This window comes from Arachis ipaensis, chromosome B01, assembly GCF_000816755.2.
Source record: "Arachis ipaensis cultivar K30076 chromosome B01, Araip1.1, whole genome shotgun sequence".
Lineage (NCBI taxonomy): Eukaryota > Viridiplantae > Streptophyta > Magnoliopsida > Fabales > Fabaceae > Arachis > Arachis ipaensis.
In genome coordinates this window covers 122189615-122197319 of record NC_029785.2, presented here as the reverse complement: position 1 = coordinate 122197319, position 7705 = coordinate 122189615, and the positions used below count along the sequence as shown (strand labels likewise).

Here is a 7705-nt window from a genome sequence, read left to right as displayed (position 1 = left end):
TTGACACTTTCTCAAACTCAAACACATTTACATATCATATACTCTTTCTCATGCCAAATTTCAACAATACTATTTCCAATCAACCATCATTATACATAATCAATATCGTACTCACTATCACGTGGCTTCACCCACAAATCAACCTTAATCATTCCTCAAGCATATATCACGACAAACATATCTCTAATGCATCATCATACCATCAAGGCATCAATAATCATAATCACATATATGACCATATAATATATTTCAACCAAAACCAAACATACCTCATCTATATAATTGCACCCAAATTTACCAAATCCCACACCTCAACTCCTCAAACCTTATTATTCAATAACCAACCCAATCATTCATATATTCATTATCTGAAATTCATCCAATCACTTGTGTCATCATACAATGCACACATCAACTTACCTTTATCACCTTTTTTCGGCCTCCGACCCAAAACCCACGGCCTCCGGCCCAATATCATAATTTAAATGCATAAACCACAAATTAATACCAGCCGGTACTGCCGGTCAAAATTCCACTGCGCGCTTTTACGCAGAAAACTATGTTTTCCGACTCGGAAAAATTCACTGAATCCAAATATCATATTTGAATTATCAAATTCCAATTGCCAAATCTTCCAACCATATTCGCTCTTATTTAACTTATTATTTAATTAATTTTGGTTAGACCGGGTATTACACAATTGGCATATGACAGTTCTCAGTTTGTCCCATAGGGCTCGTATCATTCCCTCCCTCCTGAAAAAGATTCGTCCTCGAATCTGCATCACAAGCAAAAGGAGATAGGTCAGAGACATTAAAAGTAGCTGATACATTATATTCACCTGAAAGGTCAATCTTGTAAGCATTATTATTGACCCTTTCGAGCACTTGAAATGGACCATCGCCCCTAGGGTCTAACTTGGATTTTCTTTGAGTAGGAAATCTCTCCTTTCTCAAATGAACCCATACCCAGTCACCAGGTTCAAAGATAAGTTGTCTTCGACCTTTATTCACCCGTTGGGCTATCAACTTATTTTTCTGTTCAAGCGATTCACGTGCTTTCAAGTACATTGCTTTAACCTTTTCAGCTTTACCTTCTGCATCCAAGCTAACAATATCACTCAAAGGCAAAGGAAATAAGTCCAAAACAGTTAAAGGATTAAACCATAAACAAGTTCAAAAGGAGAAAACCCAGTAGAAGAATGAATAGTTCTATTATAAGCAAACTCAAGAAAAGGTAAACAATCTTCCCAAGTTTTCAAATTCTTACCAACAAAAACACGTAATAAGGTCCCTAAGTTCTATTTACTACTTCAGTTTGACCATCAGTTTGAGGATGACAAGTAGTAGAGTATAATAATTTTGTGCCTAATTTACCCCATAAAACTTTCCAAAAATGACTCAAAAATTTTACGTCACGATCAGAAACAATAGTTTGGGGAACACCATACAAACGCACAACCTCTCTAAAGAACAGATCAACAATATTTGTTGCATCATCAGTTTTATGGCATGCAATAAAATGAGCCATTTTACTAAATCTGTCTACCACAACAAAAATGCTATCTCGACCTTTTTTTGTTCGAGGCAAACCAAGAACAAAATTCATAGAAATATCAACCCACGGATGCATAGGAATAGGTAAAGGGGCATACAAACCATGTGGTTAAGACTTAGATTTAGCCTGTTTACATGCAACACACTTAGCACAAAATTTTTCAACATCTCTACGCATGCGTGGCCAGTAAAAATGTTCAGATAACACATCCAATGTCTTATGCACACCAAAATGACCCATCAAACCCCCATTATGTGATTCAAGAACAAGTAAGTCCCTCATAGAACAAGCAGGCACACAAATTCTATTACCACGAAACAGAAAACCTTCATGTCTATAAAATTTGTTAAATGCACTATGTTCACAAGAGGCATAAATAGCAGAAAAGTCAAAATCAGTGACATACAACTCCTTTAAAAACTCAAATCCCAATAACTTAGAGGTAAGTGTAGTAATCAAAGCATACCTCCGAGATAAAGCATCAGCAACGACATTATCTTTACCTTGTTTAAAGGCAATCACATAGAAAAATGTTTCAATAAATTTCACCCATTTAGCATGTCTTTTATCAAGCTTACCTTGTCCTTTTAAGTGCTTCAAAGATTCATGATCCGTGTGAATCACAAACTCCTTAGGTAAGAGGTAGTGTTGTCAAACCTCTAAGGCCCAAACCAAAGCATATAATTCTTTGTCATATGTTAAATATTTACGCTAAGCTAAATTCAACTTTTCACTGAAGAAGGCAATGGCTCGTTTTTCCTGCATTAAAACAGCACCTATACCAATCCCAGAAGCATCACATTCAATCTCAAAGGTTTTATCAAAGTTAGGTAAAACAAGAATAGGAGCAGAACACAAATAGTCTTTTAGGGTATGAAATGCAATGTCTTGTTCCCTTTCCCATTTAAATCCAACATCCTTTTTTATAACCTCTGTGAGAGACGCAGCAATGGTAGAAATTTTTTTTACAAATCTTCTATAAAACCCAGCTAACCCATGAAAACTTCGTACCTCAGAAGCATTCTTAGGCGTTGGCCATTCACGAATGGCCTTTACCTTTTCCTCATCAACTTCAATTCCACTCGCACTCACAACAAAACCAAGAAATATAACTCGATCAATACAAAAAGTGCACTTTTTAAGATTAGCATATAATTTTTCTTTTCGAAGCACTTCCAAAACAGCTGAAACATGTGACAAGTGGTCATCCAAACAAGTGCTATAAATGAGAATATCATCAAAATAAACAACAACAAATTTACCCAAAAAGTCTCGCAAAACATGGTTCATTAGACGCATAAAAGTACTAGGGGCATTAGTTAACCCAAAAGGCATTACTAACCACTCATATAACCCATGTTTTGTTTTAAATGCATTCTTCCATTCATCCCCTGGTTTCATTCGAATTTGATGATACCCACTTTTCAAATCAATTTTAGTGAATATGCATGCACCATATAACTCATCAAGCATGTCATCTAACCTATGGATAGGATAACGATACTTTACCGTAATTTTATTGACTGCACGACAATCCACACACATTCGCCAAGTACCATCCTTCTTTGGAACCAACAAAACTGGTACAGCACATAGACTCATACTCTCCCGGATGTGACCTTTGGCTAATAACTCCTCCACTTGCCTTTGAAGCTCATTTGTCTCTTCAGGATTACTCCTATAGGCTAGTCTATTAGGAATGCTAGCACCAGGAATAAAATCAATTTGGTGCTCAAACCCACGTAATGGAGGCAAACCACGTGGTACGTCAGTAGGAAAGACATCGGCAAATTTCTGCAACAAAAAGACAAAGCTATTTGGCAAATTTGGGTTAAGGTCAGTGTCAGAGAATAAAATATCCCTAAACCAAACCATAAACAAAGCGTTCTTGCCTATTAAAGCACTCTTTAAATCTCTCTCTTTTGCAAAGAAACACAATTTGCTCTCAACTTTCTCAAATTTTTTTTTTGTATTTGTACTACTCTCATGACATGGACTCTTTTCTTTCTTTTCACTCACCTTTGGGCCTTTTGCTATATTCTTTTCTCTCATAGCCTCTTTTCTCTTATATTTTTCTTTGATCTCACATCCCATGTTCCCCTTGGTATCCTGTTGAAGCTTCAACTGGTCAAGGTAAACCTCCTTAGGTGATAAAAGAGCAAGAGTGATCTTGCGACCATTAAAATCAAAGGAGAATCGATTCGTGTAACCATCATGAAATGCTCGACGGTCGAACTGCCAAGGTCGCCCCAATAATAAATGACAAGCTTGCATTGGCACCACATCACACAATGCCTCATCAACATACTTGCCAACAGAGAATGCAATTGTCACCTGTTTGTCAACCTTGATCTTTCCACTGTCATTCAACCACTGCAACGTATATGGTTTAGGATGTCGAACACATGTCAAAACCAATTTCTCCACCATAAGTGTACTAGCCACATTAGTCCAACTCCCGCTATCAATAATTAGACTACACACTTTTCCACCCACCAAGCATCTAGTGTGAAAAAGATTGTGGCGTTGCTCTAGACTATCTTCTTTCACCTACAAATTCAAAGCACGTCTAACAACAAGAGATTCACCATGGACTGCATACTCAACATCACCATCAGAACAATCCTCCAAAGATGGCATGCTATTATGATCAGAGTCATCACCATGATCAAAATCAGACACAATATCATCTCCTCTAATAACCATCAATCTCCTATTTGGGCAATCACTAGCATAATGACCCATACCATGACACTTGAAGCATTTAATATCTCGATGTCTAGAAGTAGCAGAAGAAGAGTTAGAATTACCTTTCTTCTTCGTAGCATCAAGCAATGCATTGGATTCAACACCCTTAGTATTTTTTGTGTCAGCACTACGAGACTCCCACTTCGGATTAGCATGCGATAATCCTCTTGGTGCTCTTCTTTGTTGTTGCCTCTCCACCTTCATTGCCATACTGACCAAATCCTCCATCTCCACATAATGATGTAACTCCACCACATCAGCAATTGCTCTATTCAAACCACCCACAAATCGTGCCATAGTAACCTCAGTGTCCTCTTCTATGTTGGCAGTAATCATAAGCATTTCCATTTCCTTATGGTAGTCTTCAACGGACTTGGAGCCTTGAGTCAGTCGATGTAACTTCTGATGCACTTTCCTGTAGTAGTACGAAGGCACAAATCGTTTCTTCATGAGGCGCTTCATAAGATCCCAAGGCTCTATAGGGTGATCATCATTCCACCGTCGTGTCTTCACTAGTTCATCCCACCAAAGCAAGGCATAGTCAGAGAATGCAACTGCTGCCAAACGAACCTTCTTTGCCTCAGAGTAATTATGACAAGCAAAAATTCTTTCCACCTTACGTTCCCACTCCAAATAAACTTCAGGATCATTTCTCCCTTTGAATGGTGGTATTTGCATCTTGATGACGTTGATATTGCTATCTTGACTTTTAGGTCGAGGTGTTATAACCCCATCAGAGTCATCATCAGAAGGTACATGATTCTGATGCCGATTCCGGAAAGGTCCTTGTTTAGTAATCTTGGATAGTGTCTGTGTCACCTCTTACTTCCATGCTTCCAATTCAGTCAAGCGATTAGTTAAGTGTTGAATGGCCCTTTGCATCAACTCCATGTCAACTAAAGTATCTTCGGAATGAGCTACCATAACAATGAACCTGTAACAAAAATGTTATAAAAGGACCTCACAATCACTCGCTCACGTGTTTCACTCAAAGATGGACACTCGTGTTTATTCTCAAAATTGGCTTTTACCCTCGATTGAACTTACCACTCTTGCCTTTTACCACTCTTGAATCTCTTTGACTGTTGCACTTTAGAAATCAAATAAAAATAAAAGATAGAGAAAATCCGACGCAACGATAAGAGAAAAAGATGGACAGAATAATAAAAAGGGACAAAGACACAAAAGACAAAAGATAAGAATAATAAAAAAAATAAAAATAAGCTTTTTTTTGTGTGTTTTTTTTTTTTTGCTTGAGTGCTACTGTATAAATTTCAAAGTATGTAATCTCAAGTATGTACTCTTTTTTTGTTTTTTTTTGTCTTTTTTTTGTAGGTATTCAAGGTGTGTTGGCAAAAGAAAATTTACTAATTATAAGAAGAAATTTCAAAGTGCATACTCTTTTTTTTTTTTACTAATAATGAGAAGAATGATAATAAAGTAATAAAAATGAAAGACGAAAAGAATAATGATGAATACAAAGGCAGCAAGGAAAGAGAGTAATCCTAGGGAAAGGAATTAAAAGCCAATAAACAAGAAAAGAACAAGACGTAAGGATAAAGTGACTATGCATGGCTGGAAATTTTTTTTTTTTAAATTTATATAGAACACAAAAAGGGTGAACGTAGACTAATGAAAATTAATCTAATACCTGAAATCTGATACCAAATGATACGGAACGTAACCCAGGATAAGACAGAAGATCAAAGAAAGGGACTCCTCTACCTCAATTTGATTTCCTGATACAGCTAAGAGAATTACTCTACCTCACCTGTTCACACCCAAGTTTCTCAAAGAAACTCAAAGAAAATTTCATTCATAAAATTAAGGAAAAGAAATAGTTACCAGGTTTTAGAGGGTTTTTATACCTCTTAAATTTAAATCCCTAACTCATAAGTTCACTAGAATAAAATATGGGACAAATCATAATTGGGCCTAAAACAATCAAATAACAAAAAAATAAAATAAACATAGAATAAATTCTAAGAAAGTGATGTCTCTTTTAATTCATCTTAACTAATGAGGGTTTTCAATGCATCTTGTAAAATAGTAAGACGTGTGACTTTTGATAATCGTTAATCATTGTCTTGCCCAATTCTTGATGCATCTCCTAAACACATGATTTAGCCATGTTTGCAAAACCTTCTTTTATTCTCTTAGTTGTTGCTCTTGTAATTGGACCAATTGGCATATGACAGTTCTCAGTTTATCCCATAGAACTCGTATCAATAAATGTTGGTGTCGTTCTCTTTCCTTTCTTCTTTTATCTGTCATCATCTAACTATTTTTAACCATCAATTTTACATAAAAACTTTTTAAATATTTGCAACTAAAAATAGTTACTATTACCGTTTTAATATAAATATTAATTATATGTAACCGTTACTTTTCAATAATAATAGGTATTAAATTTAATTGATTAAGACTATTAAAGTTTTGTACCATTACTATTGGAAAATTATAAAATTGACACTGGAAACAATGAAGCAGATCAGAACCTCCACCAGGAAGCTAATGATCAAAATAAGGAAGGTACTTCCGGAATCAAAAATCCGAAGGCAAACTCCTCGGGGGGGCGCGAGTCAGAAAAAGAAGGACCCCCTCTCGCTAGTGAGCTTATGGGGCTAATTCATAGCCGCCTCGAGTAGCTAGAGCAGGAGCGGGAACGACAAAGGGAAGCTGAAAAGAACCTAAAAGAGGAGATGGAGCGACGAAAAGAGTTAGAAAGAAAACTCTTAAAGTTAGAATCCTCCCTCAAGGGTCGGAATTCCCAAGGCGATAGAGAAGATTCTCCCTTAAAGCTCTTGGGGCGCTTTACAGAAACTGAGGTGAAGCACATAACTCGGGATCTAAACAGCAGAGCAGACGCCCTATCCAAGCTAGCAAGTACCAAGCCAGGAGGAAATAACGAAAGCTTGATTCAAGAGACCCTCCAGGAACCCTCAGTGGTAAAAACAGAAGACACACTAAAAGTCTTTGAAGTGGTCGGATTAAACCTCGGATGGATGAACCCCTTAGTCGAATACCTAAAATTCGACATCCTCCCTAAGGAGGAAAAAGAAGCCCAGAAAATCCGAAGGGAAGCACAATCATCTACAGAAGCCATTTCTTTTTATAAAAAAGGGGGGTAACAAACCTACAAGGGGAAAAGAAATGTCACCAACACGGTCTCTAAAGGGAGGAGGATGCGAAACTAAAGTCTACAAACCAAATTTATCTACAAAGGCATATTAAAGAACTAACCTTTATCCGGAAATAAGAGTTGGAAGCAAAAAGCCTTTGAAGACGCAAGAACGCAGCACGAACGAAGGCAAGGAAAATTTGAAAGATCGCAGAAACGAAACAACGAAAGAGAGGGAAAATATTTATAAGAACGTTAGGGGCATAACGGTAAAATCGG

The 7705-nt window shown here is 36.9% G+C and overlaps 1 pseudogene; it reads right to left on the bottom strand.

Annotated features, from left to right (window-relative positions):
- The window catches only part of LOC110266674, a 6286-nt pseudogene extending 1246 nt beyond the window's left edge, over positions 1 to 5040 (bottom strand).